We start from the raw sequence: 24,017 nt of genomic DNA, 5'->3' as shown, positions 1-24,017 counted from the left end.
TGGCAAAGTTGTAATTTTGGCATAAAACCACATTTTTCCAGTAAATCCAAATAATAAACTGAAGCATTTCGTGTTTGAAAGGGAAAACAAATAAGATGAAAATACCATACATGTTTGGGTGGATGTTTGAATAGGACGCCAGGGACAGTTTAATTGTTTTGAAACGTCCCGCTTGCTGCCACTGGCCGGTTCAGAGCATGAGCAGTACAAAGGTGAAAAGGGACAACGAAATAGGCAGGGAACAATAAACACAACACAATGGAGAATTCACCAGGGGATAGCTGCCGAGAAACCGTAGGCAAACTGAAACAAATATGTCCCCAATAATCTATAGAACTTTGGCCAATCAGGTTATGGACAAAGAGAAAAAGCTTGACACAGGAAGGAGTCTTGGTAATGCAGGAAACTATCACCAAAATGTTTGTACCAAAGTCTTTGGGGAATCAGTAGATTTTGGGAAGCTGTCCTTACCATCTAAACTGCTGGTAGTGTGGGACTAGCTTTGTGACGTATCCACGTGATTGTTTGTTTATTTATTTCTATAGCGCACCTTAACCCAAGGGTATCTGGGCGCTTTGTCGATAGAAGAGTTACAAGTTACAGATGTTGCAGAAGTACGCATGTTAAGGGTTACAGAAGTAACAGTAGTACAGTTGTCACAATAGGTACAAGATAATACGATGAGCAGGTAAGAGAAATAAGAAAGAAACACACAAATAAATACAGGCCATGTAAAACACAGTATGCCAAACAGAGTTCCCAGAAGTGGTATAGGAAGGTATGTGAGCTGCAATGGTCATTTACAATTAGCCCTTCTCTATTAGCCATTTGATGGCGTTACTTCTGAAATCAGGGAATGATTTGGTCATTTTCAGGGAGAGAAGTAGGGTGTTCCAAAGCTTTGCCGCCATGACTGGGAAGCTTGTACCTCCAGACAATTGGAGTTTATACCTCGGGACTATTAAACCATTAGAGATGGATGACCTAGTAACTCTGGAGGAGTGACGGGCTTGAACTTTTCTGTTAAGTCCAGCGGTGCTGCTAGTTTCAGAGATTTATGCATAAGGCACATAGTTTTAAGTTGGATCTTAGCAGTGATTGAGAGCCATTTGTGCTGTCTTCTAGTTTCGGATATATGATCGCTCCTTGAAATATTCAACGCAGACCTGAGGGCGTTATTGTGTAAGATTTGTAATTTGGTGAGCACATATTTGCTTGCACCCAAGTAAAGTCCATTGCAATAATCCAGCTTAGATAATATTAAGGCTCTAGCAAGCGTGATGCAGCTCTCCTTCAAGAGCAGAGGTTTGCAGGCCCTAATGAATTTACCCCTGTAGGTGGTAGCCGAGGCGTGGCGTTCACTTGTTTGTGTAAGTTCACAGAGGCGTCGAGATAAAAGCCTAATGTTTTAACTTCTTTAGCTACAGGTATCTTGTTCCCGTCAATGATTAAGGAGGCATAGGGCCTCATTAAACGGTAGGCGATAAGGGATTACCGGCACCGGTAAGGGCACCAGGGCCGGTAATCCCTTACCGCCCTACTACGTGGTCCCTTAGCGGGTCCCTCCCCTAATGCCTGGTTTTACCAGGCATTAGGGAAGGGACCCGCTAAGGGACTTCAGAGCTAATATTAGCGTTATTAGCTCCTTCCCCATTCCCATTGAGCCCTATGGGGGCTCAAATGGGAATGGAGAATGGTTCCCGGAATGGGGATTTACCGGGTCCGCCAGGGTCGGAATGACCCGGTAAGTCCCTATTCCGGGAACACTGACCCGGAATGTGTTAAGGGGGTAGCCATGGTGCTAATAGCGCCATGGCTACCGCCTACCGTGTAATGAGGCCCATAGTTTTTGTTCAGTTTGTTTAGGTTGCCTGTAGAACCCACGATTAGCAACTCAGTCTTATCGTCATTCAGGCGAAGGCCATGATTGGCCATCCATGCTTGAATGATTAGATACATTTTGTTCACCAATAGTACATCACTGTCATAGATGCCCGTCATTGGAAGGAGGATCTGGGTGTCATCTGCACAGATAGTGTAGGTGACACCAAGACTGTCCGGTTTGTCAAAAAGAGGCATTGTTAAAATGTTGTACATAGAGGGTAAAACACAGGAGCCTTGAGGGACTCCACAGGTGATAGGAATAGGCTCTGCTGCTGCTGAGGGCGAGTAGACTCTCATGGTCCTATTATTGAGAAAGAATTGTATCCAGGTATGGCATTTAGGGAGAAGTGAGTCGTTGACTCAAGGTGGTTGCATAGAATTATATGGTCCACTAGGTCAAACGCCGCTAATAGATCCAAAAATGGTAGTAAGGCAATTTTACCACTGTCCCTAAGTTCATCTATCTGTGCTTTTAGATCGATAAGCGCCATTTCTGTCCCTTCTTGAGGTCGAAATCCAGATTGGTGAGTCAATAGGAGGTGGTTAGTCTCCAAATATTCCTGGATCTGTAGATAAACTACCCTGTCCAGTATCTCCAATAGAAATGGAACTGTGGCGATAGGCCTATAGTTTGTAGGGATGGTAGGGTCCAATGATTGTTTTCTAAGTAGCGGTAACACCCATGATTCCTTTAAATTGTTGGGTACTATGCCTGAAGTAAAAGATGCGTTGATGAGTTTAGCTATGAATGGTGCTAAGTCTCTCGCAGCGCCTTAGATTATTTGCGCTGGGCAAGTGTCACCTTGGCAATTAGATGGTTTAAGAGACGCAATGATTTTTTGTGCTTCCACAGCTAAGACTTTAGCGAATTTAAAGCAATGGGGAGGTTTAACCGTAGTCTTCGTCTTATGGAGGTTATCAGTGTTTTGGAGGTTATCAGGATTTAGGATGTTTAAACGCTTTTCTGCAATTTTAGTTTGCAGGGTGGCTATTTTGCTGATGAGAGCGTTTTGAATGTTTGTACACCAAAGTTTTTCTTTGATGAACGAGTCTAGAGGGGTGATAGGCGTCTCTATTTCTTTGAAGATCACAAATAGCTCCTTCGTGCTGGAACTGGCTTGGTTTATTCTATTGTTATATGAGTCTCGTTTGGTCCAAAGTATTTCCTCCTTGTATTTTGCCGATAGATTCATTAGGTTCATTTTATTCTTGGTAGAGGGAAGAAGTTTCCATATAAATTCCAATTTTCATTTTTCTGCGCATAAACTTTTAATGTCTGGGGTGAACCAGGTGTTCAAGTGTGCTTTGGGTTTACTTTTGCACATTGTTAGGGGAGCGATGTTGTCCAATGCTTTTGTAATAACGGAATTGTAGCTCTCTACTAACTTATTTGGGTCGGTCGTTTCATCTAGAGAGTTCAACGTGGGGAGCACAAGTGGTAAAATGGCCTCCACTGTTATATTTCGTTTGTTTCTTGTAAGATATGGAGGTGCTATAGAATTTTGTTTATTTTTTTGGCCATTTACTGAGAGGGTAAATGACAATAAATGATGATCTGTCCAGGACTGGGGTGTGATGTATGTAATGTTAGTGTCACAATTAAGGTCGGCTACACAATCAAGAGCCCTACCTTTACTGTGGGTAGGGTGGGAGACTTTGAGGGTGAAACCTTGTTCTGTGATGGTGTTGGCTATGGTTAGTGGTTGGTGGTCATTCGGGTCATTTAGACCAAGATTGAATTCTCCCAATACTAACATTTTGGAAGAACTTTTAGTATTATCCATCAGAAGTGATAACAGATCTTCCTCAAAGTTGCCAATGGGCCCTGGAGGTCTATATATTAGATGGATGGTTATGGTGCTTGAATTATTGATGGGTATTTTAGCTGTCTGTAGTTCACAGGATGAGAGTTTGGTTGTAGTAGATAATCTGATATCTAGGTTAGTTTTAGCTATGATGGCAACGCCACCACCTCTCGCATCTGCTCTGTCAGCTCTTATAATTTTGTAATTGTCTGGTACAGCATGCAAGAGTGACAGTCCTGCTGCCGCATGTAGCTAGGATTCTGTAATAGCCAGGAAATCTAAGTTATCTGCAGTGATTAGGTCAGCAACTTCCGTTGCATGAGCTACCAGCGATCTGGCATTGATTAAGCCACCCTTGATTGTCTGCGTAGTGATTTGGGCTTGATAATTATTCTGTTTGTGAGATTTGATAGAGTCTTTTATATTATTTATTGGGGCTCTCCTGCGTAATGTATGATTGGAAGGAATGTTAGGTAGCGAACTGGCAGGATGAGAGCTATGTTGTATCTGGAATCTCGAGCAAAGTTTGAGATTTCTGTCTATAGTCTGGCACGGGTAGGTTGATGGTCTAAGTTTGATGGACTCTCTATTGGCATGATGCATATTTGGAGGTGTCTCGAGTCTCGTACCTAGTCTAAGGTTTCTTTGTCTAACCTGACAAGGGTAGCTTGGTGACCTAGGTTGGAGATGTAAACCATTCTCATGCTCGTTTAATACCGGTGGGATATGGTTCTTAATGCTTGTGACACTTGTATAGCGGTAGTTAAGGTAGAAGCTTAAATTTGGTAAGAAATGTGTTGGCTTAATAGTTGCGTCCCAAGGTTTGGGATAAGCGCAGCTAGGAATGGCGTAGTTTGAATTTCCTTGGAGTAATGGATCATGGTTAGACGCCAATGGTGCACAGGCCAAGTAACATAAGTAGAGGTGCTGACCTGGTTAAGCGCAATGGATACGCCTACCAATGCTAATAGGAGGGCGTACATAATATTAGGAGATATCAAGGTCTCAATGCTGGGAGAGGCTCTGTTAGATAGCGGGTGGCTCCCCAATCCTAGGTGCAGAGTGTAATCGATGCTAGTACAATGTCGCTCTCACAGGAGGTGAGGAACGTAGCTTAAACTATAATATGCATAGTAAGTATGCCACGGGGTAGTCTAAGGGACTTGTGACAATACAAAGCAGTTGTTACAACATTTTCAAAAGAACGGATGTGCCAAATATACATGCTAACGTATGTAGTGGAAGATAAACAGTGGTGGTGGTTCATGTTGGTGGAGGTGCCAGAGCCAAAACGTAACTTAACTGTGCAGAGTTATCCGTATATCATACATACACACATGCAGAGATTTGCCTGAGAACACATCCAATTTTTTGTGCATATATATTGTATCCTTGATGTGATTAACCTCGTATAACCGTGTGCAGATATCACCAACTTATTGGAAGCACGTATGGATAAATAACAGCATGGATAGTATAGAATCTTGTTACATATATGTCCGGTGGTCAATGTGTGCGACCGCAGGAGGCGGTACCGTAATGAGCATATGCATAATGTAATTGGATATGAGGACCTGGTACAATGCGGGACTATACAGGTATGGGCACATGAAGCAAAGATACCGGTGGGAGTCTTGGACAGTTCTAATATGCTGGACAACAGAGTATGGCAATGCAGTACATTGTAGTTAGCAACAAATCGTACATAATTAAGTGCAATTATCAAAGTTCAGTGTTATAAGCCGACAGTTTACTTCACAGACTCTCATTCTTAGCAGGAAAGTACTTAAATGCCAACAGGTGTATTGGTAATGCTGAAGACGTTACTCGGCATGTTTCACTGGATAGTCTGAGTCTATGGGGGCCGACCAGCGTAATAGAGGTACAGTACCACTAGCGTTTTAACTTCTTACCTGCTGGTACTAATAATGATGGGCAGCGTGGATAGGCCCTCCGCCCTCTCTGGCAAACGACAGGCTCAGGCAGGCAGCACCCTTGGAGGATGTCCTTCGAGGAACGGCCGGCTCACACCTTACGGTGACCCCGCATCACGGAAGAGCAGCAGCACGGCCTATCGGCTTTGTTGCAGTTGCTAGGCAACATAATAAACAAACTCACAGATGCCATTTTCCTGGTCCTCCTCATGGAGCAAATGGCAGATAGCATGGATTACTGCTCAATATTCACTGATTTACACAGTATGGACGACAGGTGCGCACTGGGGCAGCACAGGGGTGAGTCAATATACTCTTACCCAACTGGATGGGCGAGGTGGAACGTTGGTCAGCAATCGGAGCACTCAGGACTCCGGCACCTGTTGCAGGGAGCTCCTGCCCTCCTGGTGGCTCCCAGAGAATGCTGGCACAGACAGACAGCACCCTTGGAGGACACCCATCGAGGACTGGCTGGTTCACGCTTCTGGTGACCCCACGTCACGGAAGAGCAGCAGCACGGCCTATCGGCTTTGTTGCAGGTTGCTACGCAATGTAATAGACAAACTCACAGACGCCATTTTTCTGGTCCTCCTCGTGGAGAAAATGGCGGATAGCATGGATTACTGCTCACCATTCACTGATTTACACAGTGTGGATGACAGGTGGGCACAGGGGCAGCACAGGGGGGAGTCAATATACTCTTACCCAACAGGATAGGGCAGATGGAACGTCGGTCGGTGATCAGAGCACTCAGGACTCTGGCAGAGAATGCTGGAGAATGGTCCTTAAAATGTCTACAAATCATGTAAACGCTCTAGAATTCCAACCAATGAAACCTGTGCATGGATTTCATTACCGTAATGATCTCTGATTGTGACATCACATTGTCATGGTTTGGAAAAATAGGTTCCTTGTGAGTAAAAAAGTGGAATAACTCATACAGTGAATGAGGAATATATGGTGGCAGGCTAGGTGGCTGCTGTGTTACTCATCGCCTGCTTCTTGCCTGTGGAAAAGCAAAATTAATTGTTGATTGTGGTTCAATGTGTTTTTCCAATCAACATGAACTGACAGAAAAAGACAAAGTTAAAGAAAGAATCTGAACTTATTTTAAAACATCTAAAAAAAATGGTGAAACTTTACAACACTAATACGAATTCAGCAACCTTGAAACATATTTTTGAATTAAGGATTAAGTTGAATAAAACTGTGCTAAAATACAAGGCAAATTTTTAACAATTCTCAAATAAAACAAGGAAATCTTTGGCCCCCTACTTGAAATTTGAGAAAAAAGAACTTGGATATCTGTCATTAAAAATGGGCTTGTTCTTAGAAAATATTTGGATAAAGATATTATCAATATCTTTGCTGAGTTTGATCAAAACCTATATTCCTCAGATGCATCTCACAATATTCCTTATGATAATCCACATGCCTCATATTAATATTGTGATTTTACTTCCCTGGAAAATTCTATATCAGTCAATGAAATATCTCCAGCTACACATGATCTTAAGAAACGGAAAGCCCCTGGCCCAGATGGCTTTGACATTGATTTTTATGTACATTTTTATAACCTTTAACCCCCAAACGCAAGATCAATCCTTTAGACCTTTCTCAGAAGACATGCTCATTGTCTTCCCAAAACATAACAAAGACCCCGAACACCCCCAAAATGACAGGCCTATGTCACTAATAAATTCGGACTCTACAATATATAAAAAGATTTTAGACAACCGTTTAGCCTCTTTTCTTTCCAGACTATTCAAAGTAGACCAGGTTGGCTTAATCAAAGGTAGGGTGTCAGCTTCTAATCCAAGATTTTTCTTAGATATTCAAGGTTTTGTAAATAAATCAAATGATAGCTAGGCAGCTATAGCACTAGATGTGGAAAACGCATTTGATGGAGGGGAATGGGATTTTTTGTTTGAAGCACTGAAATTACATGGTTTAGGACCTACATTTATTTCCATGATTAAATTATTATATTCTAATCATAAAACTTCCATTTTCTTTATTGGACATATATCCTCTTTTGTTCGGTTATTTAGAGGTACTCGCAAATGTTGCCCCCTTTCTCCCATTTTATTTATTCCAATTTATTATCTATTAGGCTAGATGATAATATACAAGGCTTAAAGTTGTCTGATATTAGCATGAAATTGGCGGCATATGCTGATGATATTTTGTTATTTCTGAGGAACTGTAAGGAAGGCATGGTACCAAACAGTGAAGACAGACACAAGTGATCACAGTTCAAGGTTGTTTATTGAACTTCAAATGGGTTGGTCGAACGCGTATCTAAATCTAAAGCTAAAGATGGGAGCAAGCTACAACCATCAAATAATAATAACGCAGTCCTAGTCAAGTCTTTGTCAAGTAATAGGGCCTAAACTAATAAACCTATTGCCAATCCTTACTTCTAAATACAAAAGAGTGTGGGACAATGATGTATGCAAAAGTAAAGTGTTCAAGAAATAAAATGTCAGGACGGTTGAGGAGTTGGAATCCCTTCCCCACGTGTTTAGCACAGGGCAATGCGGCACGTTTGAGCTTCGCACACACTCTGGCTTTTTGGCCACGAGGCTACAGTTCAAAGCACAGGCATCGGGACCTTTTGCCAAATCCTCTTTTCAATAACAGACTCTTACTGCTGCAGAGGGTCTGTCGTAACAAACAAACTCTCAAAATCAGGGCCTTCTGCCAATGCCTCTTTCCAATAACAGTCACTCACTGCACTGGGTCTGTTGTCACAAATAAAGTCTCAAAGTTACATTCCTATCAGGATTTTCACATGCACAAGTTCTCACTTTCAATGTTCATCATGGGTCTCCCCCTTCAAACTGAGACCCCCTTTTTATCACAATATTCACATTTGGTCCCCCTCGTTCCGGCTTGGACCATGGCTCTCCCTCATTTGGGCTTGGATCCTCTTGATATGGATCTCCCTCGTATGAGCTCAGATCCTCTTAATATCAAAATCGAAGACTTTTGAATGTACAATGGGTTTTGCTTAATCCGTTGCAGCACCACTTCGATTAACTTCACACAATTATTCGCATCAATCTTCTACTTTCGTTTCTCTTGGCTGGATACCTTACAGAGACTTTTGAATGAGCACATCCACGGTCCCGGACCACTCTGTAAGCTGTATCGTATCTTTCCTTCTCAAGTTCAAACATTCATCCATTCATCAGCAGTGTAGCTTTACTCATGTCTTTCATCACACAATGTTTAACAATGTTCATACCAGCGCTCATTGTACATTGTTGCCGCTTGAAACCTTGAGTTCGACACAGACCGGTCATGCATCAGTCGCCCAAACTCACCGGCTGTGTTGCTCTTTCTGGCACTTCTTTGTTCTTGGAGCCAAGGACGATACCACGACGGCTGCTGCCGCTCCTCCCCTCCTTGGTCAGCTATGCAGGAGGGCCTTTTGTAAAGCTCACCTGACTCCCACGGAGGCGCTGGCCTGGTTTGGATTGCTGTGGCCTCTTCTAGGGTGATGCGCAGGACTCGGAAGATGGAATGGACCGAACCCCCAAATCTGGCTTGTCTGGCTCGTAGAAATATCTTTCTGTGTGTGAAAAGGGAGTATTAACAATCTGCGGGATAATGCGTAGGCCTCCCACTCCCCTTCTCACCCTCCACGAAACTCTTCTGCGAGTCTCACCTTAGGGTCTGAAAGGACGAGCTATCCATCCTGCTTCTGATGCAGGGGTGCGTTGTTATTCAGTTACTTCACTGGATCTCGGATTGGTGAGAGTTCAAGTTCGCTTGACTTTTCCGGTAAGGTATCGTAAGAATTCTGTTGCAAGTTCAAGCTTTAAATAACCATTGTCTGTTTTCTCTATTTCAGGTGCTGAATGAAGATTCCGAGTTAGGGAATGGAACCGTCGAAGGAAAATTCTGGTGAGTTTTTGATGAGTGGTTCCTCTAGTGTTCTTGCATTAATGCACTAAAGCTTGTGTCTTTTTTCCCCTTAGGGGCCGGGGTTCGGAAATGCCGAAGACACGGCACCGACCCGAAGTGAGAAGAGATGTCCCAATAAATATCAGGTAAGTCTTTGATGAGTGTTCCGCTAATGTCCTTGCATTCGCTCACTAATGCTAATGTCTTTTTCCCCTTAGGGGCCGGGGTTCGGACATGCTGAAGAAATGGCGCCGACCCGATGTGAAGAGGGATTGACCCAACAGATTAAGCCTTTCTTATTCTCTTCCCTAGCTCACCTTTGTTCTTGTCTTTTTCTCCTTTAGGCGCTGAAATGCGGCGGAAGATCCAGATGGTCGCTGATGGGCAAGAAGGCGCCTAGTAAAGGTGAGTGGAATGCTGCGCTGCAGCGAGCTATGCGATGTGCTTTTAAAAATGAATGTCTTCCCTTTAGGATCGTCGGCGAGATGACTCTGGAACGCGGATTAAGCAGGTAATGTCTCTTCTTTCTCCTGTTCTCCTCTCTTCTCCCTTTACAGGTGTTCCAGGATGCTGTCGGGCGTGGCTGGAGTCCGGATGCAGGAGCAGACACGGTGAGCGTCCAGCTGCTAGGTGCAGAACAACGCGAAGCGTGAGTTGCTGTTTGGCCGTGGCTTAAATAGCCTTCAAAGTAGTTCCAGGTATGTATTCTTCCTCTAAGGTATGTATTCTTCCTCCGGCCACACCCGTGTGATAAAGTAGTCCCATAGGTAAAATAGTCCCATTCAGGCCTCTAGGTGGCCTGGATGTTGCAGCACGGTCTGCATCAGGTAAGTTCACACCAAGCACTTCTTAACACAAAGTCATCCTTTATGAGCCTGGCGCCTATGGCGCCTGGACTGTTGTCCAACATGAGCCTGGCGCCAAAGGCGCCAGGACTGAGTCCAAAGGGCCCCTACCTGGGGCCGCTGGGACTTCCCTCGGGAACATGATGTCTGCCTCTGGGGTTGCTGGGCCCGGTCTGGCTCCTTGGGGGTAGGCATCATGACAGTACCCCCCCAAGGCCCCTCCCAAGATTGTTCTCTCCGGAGGTTTCGGTTTGTTTGGGAATTTCCGGTGGAATTTCTGTATTAACCGAGGTGCATGTACCTGGTCGCTTGGTTCCCAAGACCTTTCCTGAGGCCCATATCCTTTCCAATCAATTAAATAGAAGAGTTTTGACTTTGACACCTTGGAATCTAATATGTCTTTAACTTCGAATTCCAGCTCCCCATCTACTTGAATTGGTTCTGGTGGTTTAATTAGTCTGGTTCCAAGTTGTACTGGTATCAACAGTGATACGTGAAAAACAGGATGGATTCGCATGTTAGCTGGTAGATCGAGTTTGAAGGCCACCGGGTTGATTATAGCTTTGATTGGGTAGGGCCCTACATATCTTGGATTGAAAGTTTGCGGTCCTTTGAGTGGTAAATGTCTAGTCGCTAGCCACACTTGGTCCCCGATTTGGTACGGAGGTGCTTCACTACAATGTAAATCAGCATTTTCTTTGTACTTTTTCTTGGCTTGCTGTAAATGAGTCGTTGCTTCTTTGAAGGCTCGAGTTATTGTGGCATGCAAATGATCTACAGCGGGCATTTCAAGACTTTGAGGGGAGTCAAGGTCAGTGGTTCGGGGGTGATGGCCATATAAGGTATAAAAAGGGGTTTGTCCGTTCCAGAATGTACAGAATTGTTATATGCATATTCTGCGATCCAAAGAATGTCTTTCCAATTACATTCAGATTGGTGCAACATACACCGAAGTTACTGTTCAAGGGTCTGGTTTGTTCTCTCGGTTTGACCATCGGTCTGGGGGTGGTGACTAGTGGATAGTCGTACATCGATTTGTGCCAGTTGACAACACTTTCTCCAAAAATGGGAAAAAATTGGCTTCCTCGATCAGAGACCAGTATGGATGGAAAACCATGTAAACGAACGACATTCTCAAGAAATTCCTTGGCCAGGATGGAGGCTGAAGGTAACCCCTTTAATGGGATAAAATGGGCCATTTTGGAGAAGAGGTCCACAATCACCAGGATAGTGTTGTATCCATAGCAAGGAGGCAGGTCTGTAATAAAGTCCAGCGACAAGGTGTGCCAAGGTGCCGGTGGGATGTCCAAGGGTTGTAAAAGGCCGGCTGGTCTTTTCTTTTGACCTTTATTTTGGGCGCAAACTCCGCAGGACATCACAAAGGATTTTATATCCTTTCGCCAGGAGGGCCACTAGAATTTCCTTTTGATCTTTTCTTCAGTTTTAGCACTACCAGGATGTCCTTCCATTAATGTATCACGATAATGGGCAATAACGAGTTCTTGCAATTCCTTATGAGGCAGAAATAATCGCCCCTGGAAGTAGGGTAGATCATTATTGACGGAAAGGTGTGAACCCTTTTGACTCCATTCTTGCAAGGCTGTAGGGTCTAAAAGTTGTTTAACTCTAGTTTGAATGTCCTCAATAGTTTGTAAAGAGGTCAACCCCAAAATTCTCTGTTCAGGTACTCGGTAATCGGTACTGGTTCTAAGCTTGAATTTGTTTCTCCCATCCCAATCCGGGATAAAGTATCCGCTTTGCCATTCTTGCAGCCAGGGCGGTATGTGATTACAAAATCAAACTCCGCAAAGAATAAAGCCCATCGGAGTTGACGTGATGATTGAGCTTTGGCCGTTTTCAAATATTGCAAATTTCTGTGATCTGTAATCACTGTGATGGTGTGTCTTGCGCCGAGAAGGTAATGACGCCAAGCCTTGAAGGCGGACTTAATAACTAATAACTCCTTGTCGGTGATTGCATAATTAACTTCAGGAGCCGAGAATTTTCTGGACCAAAAGGCTACATCTGGCAATTGGTTAGTTACAGGATCCCTTTGAGACAGGACAGCTCCCATGGCAAGCTGGATGCGTCGTTTCAACAATGTAAGGGAGATCTGGGCGCGGATGTTTCAGTACAGGTGCGGAGGTGAATTTAGTTTTTAGTTCTTGAAAGGCCTGTTCTGCCTCATTAGTCCATTCGAAGCGTTTATTTTTCCGTAAGAGTGCAGTGATGGGTTGAACCACCCGAGAAAATTCCGGGATAAATCTTCGATAAAAATTGGCAAAACCAAGCATGCTCTGAACACCCTTCACAGAGCAAGGAGATGGCCATTTTTTAGAATGGCGTCCACTTTTCGTGAGTCCATTCGGACTCCCTATGGTGTCAGGATGAATCCAAGAAACTCGACTTCTGTGGCCTGAAAAACACATTTTTCGAGTTTTGCAAACAGTTTGTGCTGGCGCAATTTCTCAAGAACTGCCTTGACATGTTTTCTGTGATCAGATTCCGAAGAGGAGTACACCAGAACGTTGTTGATATATACGATGACACAAACATCGATAAGTTCCCGAAAAACATCATTCATAAAGTATTGAAAGGCAGCAGGTGCGTTGCACAATCCGAAAGGCATCACCTGGTATTCGAAGAGTCCATATTTGGTGCGGAAAGCAGTCTTCCATTCGTTGCCTTCTTTTACACGCACCAGGTGATAAGCTCCCCGAAGATCTACCTTGGTGTATATACAAGCATCTTTTACCTGGTCAAGAAGTTCAGGGATCAGGGGCAGAGGATAACGATTCTTAATCATTATTTGATTTAGGGCGCGGTAGTCAATACAAGTTCTAAGGTCGCCTTCTTTTTTCGGCACGAAGAACAGAGCTGAGGAAACAGGAGACTTTGACGGGCGAATAAAACCATTAGCAAGGTACTGATCTAAATGCTGTCCCAAATGAAGATTCTCAGGTTCAGTAAGGGCATAGATCCTACTACAAGGCAGTTGAGCATTGGGTGCCAGATCGATTTGACAATCGTACGACCGGTGGGGAGGTAACGTGTTGGCCTGTTCTTTTTGGAAAACGTCTTGGAATTCTTGGTACTCAGGCAGTAGTTGTATTGTGGCGGAGGTTACTGTGGCCAGGCCCATGTTTGGATTTCTTGGATAGCAAGTTTGTGTACAATCAGGAAAGGTTATTCTCTTTGCTCGCCAATCAATTCGAGGATTATCTGTTTCTAACCAAGGAATTCCTAGAATTACTTGAAACTGTGGGGCCTTGATTACATCAAACACAATAGCTTCCCGATGTCCATCCTGACCCACTAGTGTCATTTCTGTAGTAGAATGTGTTACCGGCCCTGAGGCAATTTCGGTTCCATCAACTGTGGTAATGACATCCTTGTTGGTTTTCGAACGGAGAGGGAGATTAATCCTGGAGGCCAATTCACGATCAACATAGTTTCCGATAGCTCCACTGTCGATGTATGCCTTTATAGCATGCAACCGCCGAGGCTGTCTCGGATCCACGAGGACCATTGGCATGATGAAATGCGAGGTCAAAGAGTTTGTTCTCAAGCTCGGCAAGCGGACCTCTACGCTTGTCGGGCTTGGTCGTTTCCCGAATCAGGTTCTGTTAGATTGTTGTCAGTGGCTCCAACCACCTTCTTGGGTGGTTTTACCGGACAATCTCGTAAAAAGTGGCCAGAAGCCCCGCAATAAAGACATAATTGCTTCTGCCGCCTTCTTTCTCATTCCTTCTGAGTTAACGGTCCTTTAACTCCACCGATTTGCATAGGTTCTGAAACGTCGGTACCCTTGGGGTTAGCGTGAGTTTTGATCAACACTCGGGTTTCAAACTTAGACCGATCTGCTTTTCTATTCTGAAGTCTTTGATCAAGTTGGACCACTAAGTCTATGGCCCTCATTACGACCCTGGCGGAAATCGCGGTGCTAAATGCACCGCGGAGCACGGCGGAAAGCTGCCGATAGCACCATGGGGGTTGGCGGATTTTCCGCCCCATGCCGACCTTGGCGGGGCGGTAAATCCCCATCCCCCATTTTACCCTTCCCCATTCCCATTTTTGCCCCATAGGGTATAATGGGAGTGGGGAAGGCGTTAATTATGCCACCGTAAAATACGGTGGCGTAATTAACAACAAGGTCCCGTAGCGCCATGGATTTCTCCGCCCGGAAAAACCAGGCGGAGAAAGGCTCCATGGCGCTACGGGAACTCGTAGTAGGGCGGACGGGTCCGCCGCGAATAACGCTGGCGTAAACCCACTCCGCCAGGGTCGTAATGAGGGCCTATGTATTCCACGCAGGCTTGGGGCGGATTTACAATTTGAGCTAGAACGTCTTTAAGTTCTCCGCGCAGGCCTCGATGAAATAATGTGATCCTTTTATTTTCTGGCCACCCTGTTTCCACAATCAACCTATTAAAGGTGGCGATGTAGGATAAGAGATCCTGGTTACCTTGTCGTAAGGATAGCAGTTCGTTGTCCAGGGCCTGTCCCTGGGAGTGTCGAGCGAATAATCTTTCCATGCTTGCCTGGAAGCCTTGAAAATCCTGGAGAATTGGGTCATCTTGACTTACCAAAGGAACTGACCAATCGGCAGCACAGCCGCTGAGATAAGATAATACAAAAGCTACCTTGGTTTGGTCATTAGGGAAGGCCCCAGGTCTGCATAGAAAGTGTAAGCGACATTGGTTCATGAAAACGGCATATTTCTTGGGGTCCCCAGCAAAACGTTCAGGCGGGGCCAGTGGCATATTTCCAGGTAGATTGATTTGTACCGGGCTATTCGAAACCACAGGAGTGGGATTACCCCCGAAACCAGGTAACGGAGTTTGTCCTGCCTGACCTTGCAACAGCTGTTTGGCCAGGTCATCAGTTCGTTCCTTGGATAGGATCAGTTCTCTCCTGAGAGCTTATTCTCCTGGCGGGCGGAATGTACTTCTGCCCGTAATTCCCCCAAAAGTTGGGCCATGTGGTCTGTCTCGGAAGAATCCATAGCGCCCAGGTAGGAAATTGTAGGTTCTCTTCGTGTTCTGTAACGCTCACCTGACTCCCACGAAGGCGCTGGCCTGGTTTGGATTGCTGTGGCCTCTTCTAGGGTGATGCGCAGGACTCAGAAGATGGAATGGACCGAACCCCCAAATCTGGCTTGTCTGGCTCGTAGAAATATCTTTCTGTGTGTGAAAAGGGAGTATTAACAATCTGCGGGATAATGAGTAGGCCTCTCACTCCCCTTCTCACCCTCCACGAAACCCTTCTGAGATTCCCCGTGAAGTCTCACCTTAGGGTCTGAAAGGACGAGCTATCCATCCTGCTTCTGATGCAGGGGCGCGTTGTTATCCAGTTACTTCACTGGATCTCGGATTGGTGAGAGTTCAAGTTCGCTTGACTTTTCCGGTAAGGTATCGTAAGAATTCTGTTGCAAGTTCAAGCTTTAAATAACCATTGTCTGTTTTCTGTATTTCAGGGGCTGAATGAAGATTCCGAGTTAGGGAATGGAACCATCGAAGGAAAATTCTGGTGAGTTTTTGATGAGTGATTCCTCTAGTGTTCTTGCATTAATGCACTAATGCTTGTGTCTTTTTTCCCCTTAGGGGCCGGGGTTAGGAAATGCCGAAGATACGGCGCCGACCCGAAGTGAGAAGAGATGTCTCAATAAATATCAGGTAAGTCTTTGATGAGCGTTCCGCTAATGTCCTTGCATTCGCTCACTAACGCTAATGTCTTTTTCCCCTTAGGGGCCGGGGTTCGGAAATGCCGAAGAAACGGCGCCGACCCGAAGTGAAGAGGGATTGACCCAACAGGTAAGTCTTATGGTGGAAATTAAGCCTTTCTTATTCTCTTCCCTAGCTCACCTTTGTCCTTGTCTTTTTCTCCTTTAGGCGCTGAAATGCGGCGGAAGATCCAGATGGTCGCTGATGGGCAACAAGGCGCCTAGTAAAGGTGAGTGGAATGCTGCGCTGCAGCGAGCTATGCGATGTGCTTTTAAAAATGAATGTCTTCCCTTTATGATCGTCAGCGAGATGACTCTGGAATGCGAATTAAGCAGGTAATGTCTCTTCTTTCTCCTGTTCTCCTCTCTTCTCCCTTTACAGGTGTTCCAGGATGCTGTCGGGCGTGACTGGAGTCCGGATGCAGGAGCAGACACGGTGAGTGTCCAGCTGCTAGGTGCATAACAACGCGAAGCGTGAGTTGTTGCTTGGGCGTGGCTTAAATAGCCTTCAAAGTAGTTCCAGGTATGTATTCTTCCTCTAAGGTATGTATTCTTCCTCCGGCCACACCCGTGTGGTAAAGTAGTCCCATAGGTAAAATAGTCCCATTCAGGCCTCTAGGTGGCCTGGATGTTGCAGCACGGTCTGCATCAGGTAAGTTCACACCAAGCACTTCTTAACACAAAGTCATCCTTTAGGAGCCTGGCGCCTATGGCGCCTGGACTGTTGTCCAACATGAGCCTGGCGCCAAAGGCCCCAGGACTGAGTCCAAAGGGCCCCTACCTGGTCCGCTGGGACTTCCCTCTGGAACATGATGTCTGCCTCTGGGGTTGCTGGGCCCGGTCTGGCTCCTTGGGGGTAGGCATCATGACACCTTTGGTATCTCCGACACACAATGCAGGATTCTTTAGTCTGGTTTCCTGGCCTTACACTTTCTGCCTGGAAGGTTTCTTGAAAGTAACAGCATCTGGCTGAAAACGTCAAGGGTTATTCCCTTCTTACAAACCCTTCTTGGTTTGCCGTCTGTCTCCCGTCATTCAGCTGCCGAATTGAAACTGCTGTACCTGCGTGTGCTTTGCCTCGCTATGTGTGTGCTTTCATGCTCCACATTTTATCCATGTGGGGAAGACTAATGGAAGTCAGGTGTGAGTGATTGTCAGTAATTGCCTGACTTCGCCTGACCACAGTAGCGGGACATGTCAGATACACTGCTCAGGTGTGAGTCTGTTTTCTCCCAGAGTGGGCTGTCTGTGTGAAAGTGCTGGAGAAGGAAAAGGGGGGTAAGGTTCCCATGTATGGTACCTGGTAGGATGGAGTAAAGGTGCTGCAGGGGATGGATACCGCGTCCCTCCACCGTGTCCCACTCCCACCACCCCCCCGAAAATCCCTTACTGATTTGATCCTGCACTGGTCCACCCCCAGGGTCTGGATCCAAAGGCGATGGCTATGCCCTGGCCACGTGAGGGAGAGATCTGCAGGGACTAGCGAGTGAGACACCTTCTGGTTTCTCACACACCCTTCTCTTATGCGATGTAGCCACATCTGTTTCACAGGGAAACCAGGAAAGGAAATTGACTTTCCCATGGTCTTTGCCTTTTTGGTGTTCCCCAGTGAAACGGTAGGGTTGCAGGTCTAAGAACCATCGCATGACTCGAGTGTTAGAGTCCTTTCATTGGCTTATCCATACTAAAGGTGAGTGGTCTGTGAAAAGGGTGAATTTCGTCCTCCAAAGACAGTATCTTAGATGGATGATTGCCTATTTGATGGCAATATGGAGTAGTTATTTTCATGAGTGAAGAGTTTTCGACTTGTGAATAGGATAAACTGTTCCAATCCATCACAAATTTGCATTAAGACTGCTCCTAACCCTATGGGAGAGGCATCAGTTTTTAACACAAACTCTTTTGAAAAGTCTACCACTTAAGGATTGGGTTCAGGCACAAGGTTTGTTTTAAGTTGTAGCATATATCATCCGCATCAGTCCAATGAAGCTTCTGGGGTTCAGCGTTCTTTAATTTGTCGGTTAACTTTGCTGTTTTATCTGCAAAATTAGGGATGAACCTACAGTAAGAACCAATCAATCCTGGGAATGCCCTAAAATCTCTCTTAATCTTAGGCGGAGGGTTATCTAAGACAGCTTTCACTTTTTCTCATTGGGGCTGGACACTGCCATTCCCAACAAAGAAGCCAAGGTATTTCACGGCTGATTGGGCCAGCTTACATTTGGATGGATTGGCAGTTAAGCTAATTTAGCTGAGGGTTCTCATGATGGTATGAAGATGGAAAATATGGTTTTCCCAGGTCTTACCACAAATTACTATGTCGTCAATATAAGCCCCACAGAAATCGAAGTAGGGCTGTAATATCCTGTCCATAGGCCATTGGAACGTGGCTGGGGCCACCTTGCAGGACAGAAGGGAGGCCTTTAAACTGGAATAGTCCCACGGGCGTTGGGAAAGCTGTCTTTTCCTTCTATGGTCCATGTAGAGGGTCCTGGCAATATCCCTTGGTCAAGTTTATAGTCGATAGAAAGACGGCACTTTTGAGTTTATTTATTATATCGTTGATGTGCAACATGGGATAGGCATCGAAGGTGGAGATGGTGTTAACCTGCCTGAGGTCTATGCAAAACCACCAGGAAAGATTTGGTTTTGTTACCAATACAATAGGGGAAGACCATAAAGGCTCAATCATTTTTGGGCGTCTGGGAGTCTGTAGGGTTTTAAATGGACTACTTTTCCCTTTGGAGTTCTGATATAATGATAAGTACCATGTACTCTCCCTGGTTTTTCACAGAATATATCAGGGAATGTCATGAACAAGTCGTTTAAGTCTTCTTGCTTCTGTCTAGATAATTCCTGGGGAATAAGCTCTGAGTTGTCCATCCCCTCCAGTATTAATCAAGACAATATCGAGTTGGAGGCATGGGAAGGATTTTCTATCCACCCCTTCAAGGGATTTACATGGTAAAAGTGGGTCTTTTGCTTCTTATCAGGTTTGGCTATTTTATAAGTACAGGTCCCTGTTTGCTCTAGTACCTCATATGGCCCATGCCACTTTGAGAGAAGTTTATTTTCAGAGGTAGTTAAGAGGACTAATACCTTTTGTCCTACCGAAAAAGTTCTTAAATTTACTTTCTTGTCATAGGTGGACTTCTGCTGGGCTAGAGCTTTTTCCATTTGAGTGTAGACTAGATTTTGAACAAGGTTCATATGCTCCCGTAACCGGGTGGCTGTTTTTGAAAGGGCAATAGGTTCCTCTTCCCTTTCTTCCCGGTCTCTCGGAGCATGTCTAAGACATCTCTTGGTTCTCTACCGTAAAGTAGTTCTAAAGTAGAGATACCGGTGGATACCTGAGGCATCTTTCTAACTGCAAAAAGGGCCCAGGGAATTATGCTTTCCATCCTGATCTACCAATTTCTTTGTCAGCGGTATCGTATCTTTCCTTCTCAAGTTCATTCATCCATTCATCAGCAGTTTAGCTTTACTCGCATCTTTCATCACACACATTTAACAATTTTCGCTCCAGCGCTCATTATACAATGTTGCCATTTGCAACTTTGAGTTCAACACAGAACGGTCTTGCATCGGTCTCCCCAACTCACCAGCTGTGTTGCTCTTTCTGACACTTCTTTGTTCTTGGAGCCAAGGATCATACCATAGCGGCTGGTCTGCTCTTCCCCACCTTGGTCAGTTACGCAGTAGGGTCTTCGTCATTTCCGACATACAATGCAGGATTCTTTAGTCTGGTTTCTTGGCCTTACGCGTTCTGCCCCGAAGGTTTCTTGAAAGTAACAGCACCTGGCCGAAAAGGTCAAGGCTAATTCTCTTCTTATGAACCCTTCTTGGTTTGCCATCTTTCTCCCCTCATTCAGTTGCTGACTTGAAACTGCTGTACCTTCATGTGCTTTGCCTCACTCAGAGTGTGCTTTTCGTGATCCACTTTTTATCCATGTGGGGAAGTCTAATGGAAGTCAGGTGTGAGCAGTGGTGGAAATGGAAAATCTTGATGGTGGATCCCAGAAGGGCTGGGGGGAGTTTGGAGGAGGAGTAGAGTTCCGAGGGGGTGGAGCTCAGAGGGGGCCGAGCTAGCAGTTGAACTCTGATCAAAGGATGTTCAAAATAGTTTAAAAATTTAGATATTTCTTTAATGGCTTGAAAAGTACACAAACCATAGTAAGGTACGCAACCAATTATATGTGTGTGTTTGTTACTATGATTTGTGTACTTTTCAAGCCGCCTAATATGCATATGGTTTACACCAACAGATGTGACTTCAGAGAAAAGGACATTGCAGGGAGCATACGCATTTATACTTGGAGGCACCATGGAAATTACTTGAGAATAAGTTGCCATAAGTAAACCAAGTGGCAAATAGCTTTGTGATGCAACATCTCTAAATTGCACTATTATTATATATGGAGCAACTGTATAGTCACTGGGCTTTTTTTTAATAATAGATGATATATTAACAAAAGCTACGACATGAATCAGTATCACTTATAGAGCTGCAGATAAGACACAGTTCAATTAAATGATTTGTCCAGGATCACACACTTTGGTTAAATGGTGAAACCGGGATATGGACAATTTAACCAACTGAGCACATCTTGCCAGGTTTAGCTGATATACAGCTTTATTAAGGGTTTGCTTTGCATTTCATGGGCTTAAATAATATATAATAATAATTATTTATAGCACTGGCTTGAAGCAAACCACATTACATAATAAACTAGCCTTTCATAGTAAATTTCCTATATGCTACTTACATTGCCATAGAAATGCGTTGAGCAATAGGAGTATGGATTTAGTTTTATTCCCCCCATCCTGCATTCAAAGTGAGCCTAACAAATCACCATTGGGTTTTAAAGCAACTTTATTTTTTTATAAAGCATTCAACATTATGTACACTTATCACTCCCTCCCATTCACATTTCTAAAGGGACAAAAGTCCAGACGAATAGTCCCCCCTCCCTCCCATCAGTGCCTAAAACTCACATTCTAATGCTCTGTTTACACAGATCAACGTGAGAGCCCCTCTGCGGCCCAGAGCTGCTTGGGGCATTTTTCTGGCAGTGGGACACCTCTCCCTGTTCAGGAAAGTTAAGGTGTCCTGCTGCCAAGAAAGTGGGCGTTCTGAGCAGGACTTGCTCGGCATACATTGTCCTGCCAGCGGGACATCTTACCCCCTGGGAACCCTCTTTGAGGTGCCGAACAGGAGAGGTGTCCCACTGATAAATGTCCCGCGGCTGCTCCCCATCCCCCCGCTCAATATGCCACTAGGCCTTCATGATCTAATTTGCTGTGTGCGAGCGCACTGTGCACACAGGTGTGCACAGTGCGCTCGCACAGAGCAAATTAGATCATGTGCGAGCATGGTGTGCACTGTTTGACGGAGCAGGGGCAGAGGCAAGCCGTATCCCGAGATCCGGCTAGAGAACTGATGCCAGATCTCGGATCCGGTGAGAGCCGGCCCATTAGCCAGCACTGGGTGTGAGTGATTGTCAGTAATTGCCTGACCTCGTCTGACCACAGTAGCGGGACATGTCAGATGCACTGCTCGTGAGTCTGTTTTCTCCCAGAGCCGGCTGTTGGTGTGAAAGTGCTGGAGAAAGAAAAGGGGCGGAGGGAAGGGTTCCAACGTATGCGACCTGGTAGGATGGCATAAAGGTGTTGCAGGGGGAGGGATACTGTGTCTCGAAATTCGGTTTCCCACTCCACGAAGACCCCTCACCCAGGCCATCCTACCGCACTGGTCCACCCCTAGGGTCTGGAACCAAAGGCGATGGCCATGCCCTGGCCACCTGAGTGAGAGATCCACAGGGACTAGCGGGTTGAGACACCTTTTGGTTTCTCACAGAACCCAGATATCTCTAACCTTGGGAACTAACCTGGCCCTATGAAAGGAGAGGTGTATTAATCAACCCTTCTGGTAATGTAAGGCTAGAGCAGAAAGCCACATTACATCTACCTCTACCCTTTACTTGCTCAGGCCGCATTGTCTCTGGTGGGTACTCTCTAAGTACAGTGCTCTCGCTACTTTACCCATGGCTTTGCACCAAGAAGGAGGATGACCCCATTGTACAGGCCGATAAGGAGAGGCTCGACCCACCCACAGCAACTTATCAAAATAGCACTGGGGAACTAGCTCTCCCCGTGATGGGCACCTCAACATTTTCCAATCCTCCTCCATTCGGGGTGAGCCGAACTTTCCCACGGCAGCTGAAGTCAGAAGCTGAGAAGCCAACTCACTAAGGAAAAGCTACTGCCTTTCCTCCAAGGCCCAGCCTTCAGACCCCCTTTTTCCACAGACCCAGAAACACTCGCAACAGCCTACGAAGTTGCCATCAAAGCAGCCATTAATTCCATTGCCCCCCTTAAACCCCGTAAGCCCAAACCCACCAGCCACTCCAACTCCTGGTTCACCCCGGACCTCCTCGCACTCCGCATTGAAAAAAAGGCCGCTCTCACTCAGTGCCAAATGTCTCACTCCGACAAAGACAAGACGACTTTTAAATCTTGCTCCACTAGATATAAAAAAGCAATCACCCTAGCTAAGGCCAAATCCTTTGAATCCAGAATCTCTGAAGCACAATCCAGCACTAAAGAAATCTTTGCCATCTTCAGGGAGCTTGAAACACCCACGTCCGCCCCCCAGAACTTCACCAAAGACAAGGCCTGGTGTGATGCTATACAAACAGCCATGAAAAATAAATTGAACCTGCTCCAAAACAAAATACTAGCCACTAAGCAAGCCCTACCCAACACACACACCCCTGCCCCACCACCAGCCCCGGACCCCCCCCAACCTTTCTCATTCAAACCCATTCTAGAAAAAGACATCACCAACACAATGAGGAACATCAAACCCTCCAACTGCAAAGGTGATGCATGCCCAGCCACCATTATCAAAGACTGCTCTGAAGCGCTAGCTCCCTTCCTTACAGCCTTTGTAAATGCCTCCTTTGCTACTGGGAAAGTCCCTGCCTCCCTCAAGGAAGCCTGGGTCCGCCCTCTCTTAAAAAAGCCAACTCTCGACCCCACATCCCCCAACAACTATAGACCTATCACCACTGTCCCTTTCCTCCTCAAAATACTGGACAAAGCAGCCTACCTGCAGGTGACCACGTGTTAGGTCACCCTCAAGCCTGGCTACAGACAACCAAGAATTTCCCATTTAATGTGTTTGTTCTGAGTTGTCTCGCATCTGAACACACGATAATCACATGTCACTAATGGTGATGGTTACTTTGTTCTTTTGTTCTTTTATTTTACTGCATTCTGCCAATTAATTTGGCCATTATAATGGTGTATAATGGTGTATACCTCCTGCATACCAAGTATCTCTGAATAGAAAAATTAGTTTTGCATTTCTGTTGACTCTCAGTAAAAACAGTCCGGTTTCAACAATATGGACGCATGATTTACTAAATGCACCCACAGCAAAATAAACTTACAAGCTGTATATATAACATCTATTTCTGTCTGAACTATTTTGTGTACATCTTCACATTTACAGTGTTTTTGTATTTCCCTGGACACAATAGAAATGACTTGGGCCTACTAGAATCAGGAAGTAGTCCCGCTCCTAAAAATGTTATACGGCAGAACAAACCCCTCCTTGTTAACCAAGTTCTACTAGCCGAGTGTTCTGTCGGTGATGGGCTATCCCTCCAGTTACCAGTACCTGCAGGTTCAACACTTCATTGAGGAGAACAAACTCCTAGGACTCCGCCAATCAGGCTTCCGCCCCAGACACGGGACTGAAACCGCCCTACTTGACCTGAAAATCCAAATGGACGATGCCAGAGACATGGCCAAACCAGCACTTCTCTTACTTCTTGACCTATCCGCGGCTTTCGACCTCGTGGATCATGACGTCCTATGCCACCACCTCTCCTCTACTGCCAAATTCTCC

The sequence above is a fragment of the Ambystoma mexicanum genome, chromosome 6p (assembly GCF_040938575.1).
Source record: "Ambystoma mexicanum isolate Mex_15411 chromosome 6p, UKY_AmexF1_1, whole genome shotgun sequence".
In the NCBI taxonomy this organism is placed as follows: Eukaryota; Metazoa; Chordata; class Amphibia; order Caudata; family Ambystomatidae; genus Ambystoma; species Ambystoma mexicanum.
Note: the sequence above shows the minus strand (reverse complement) of the source record.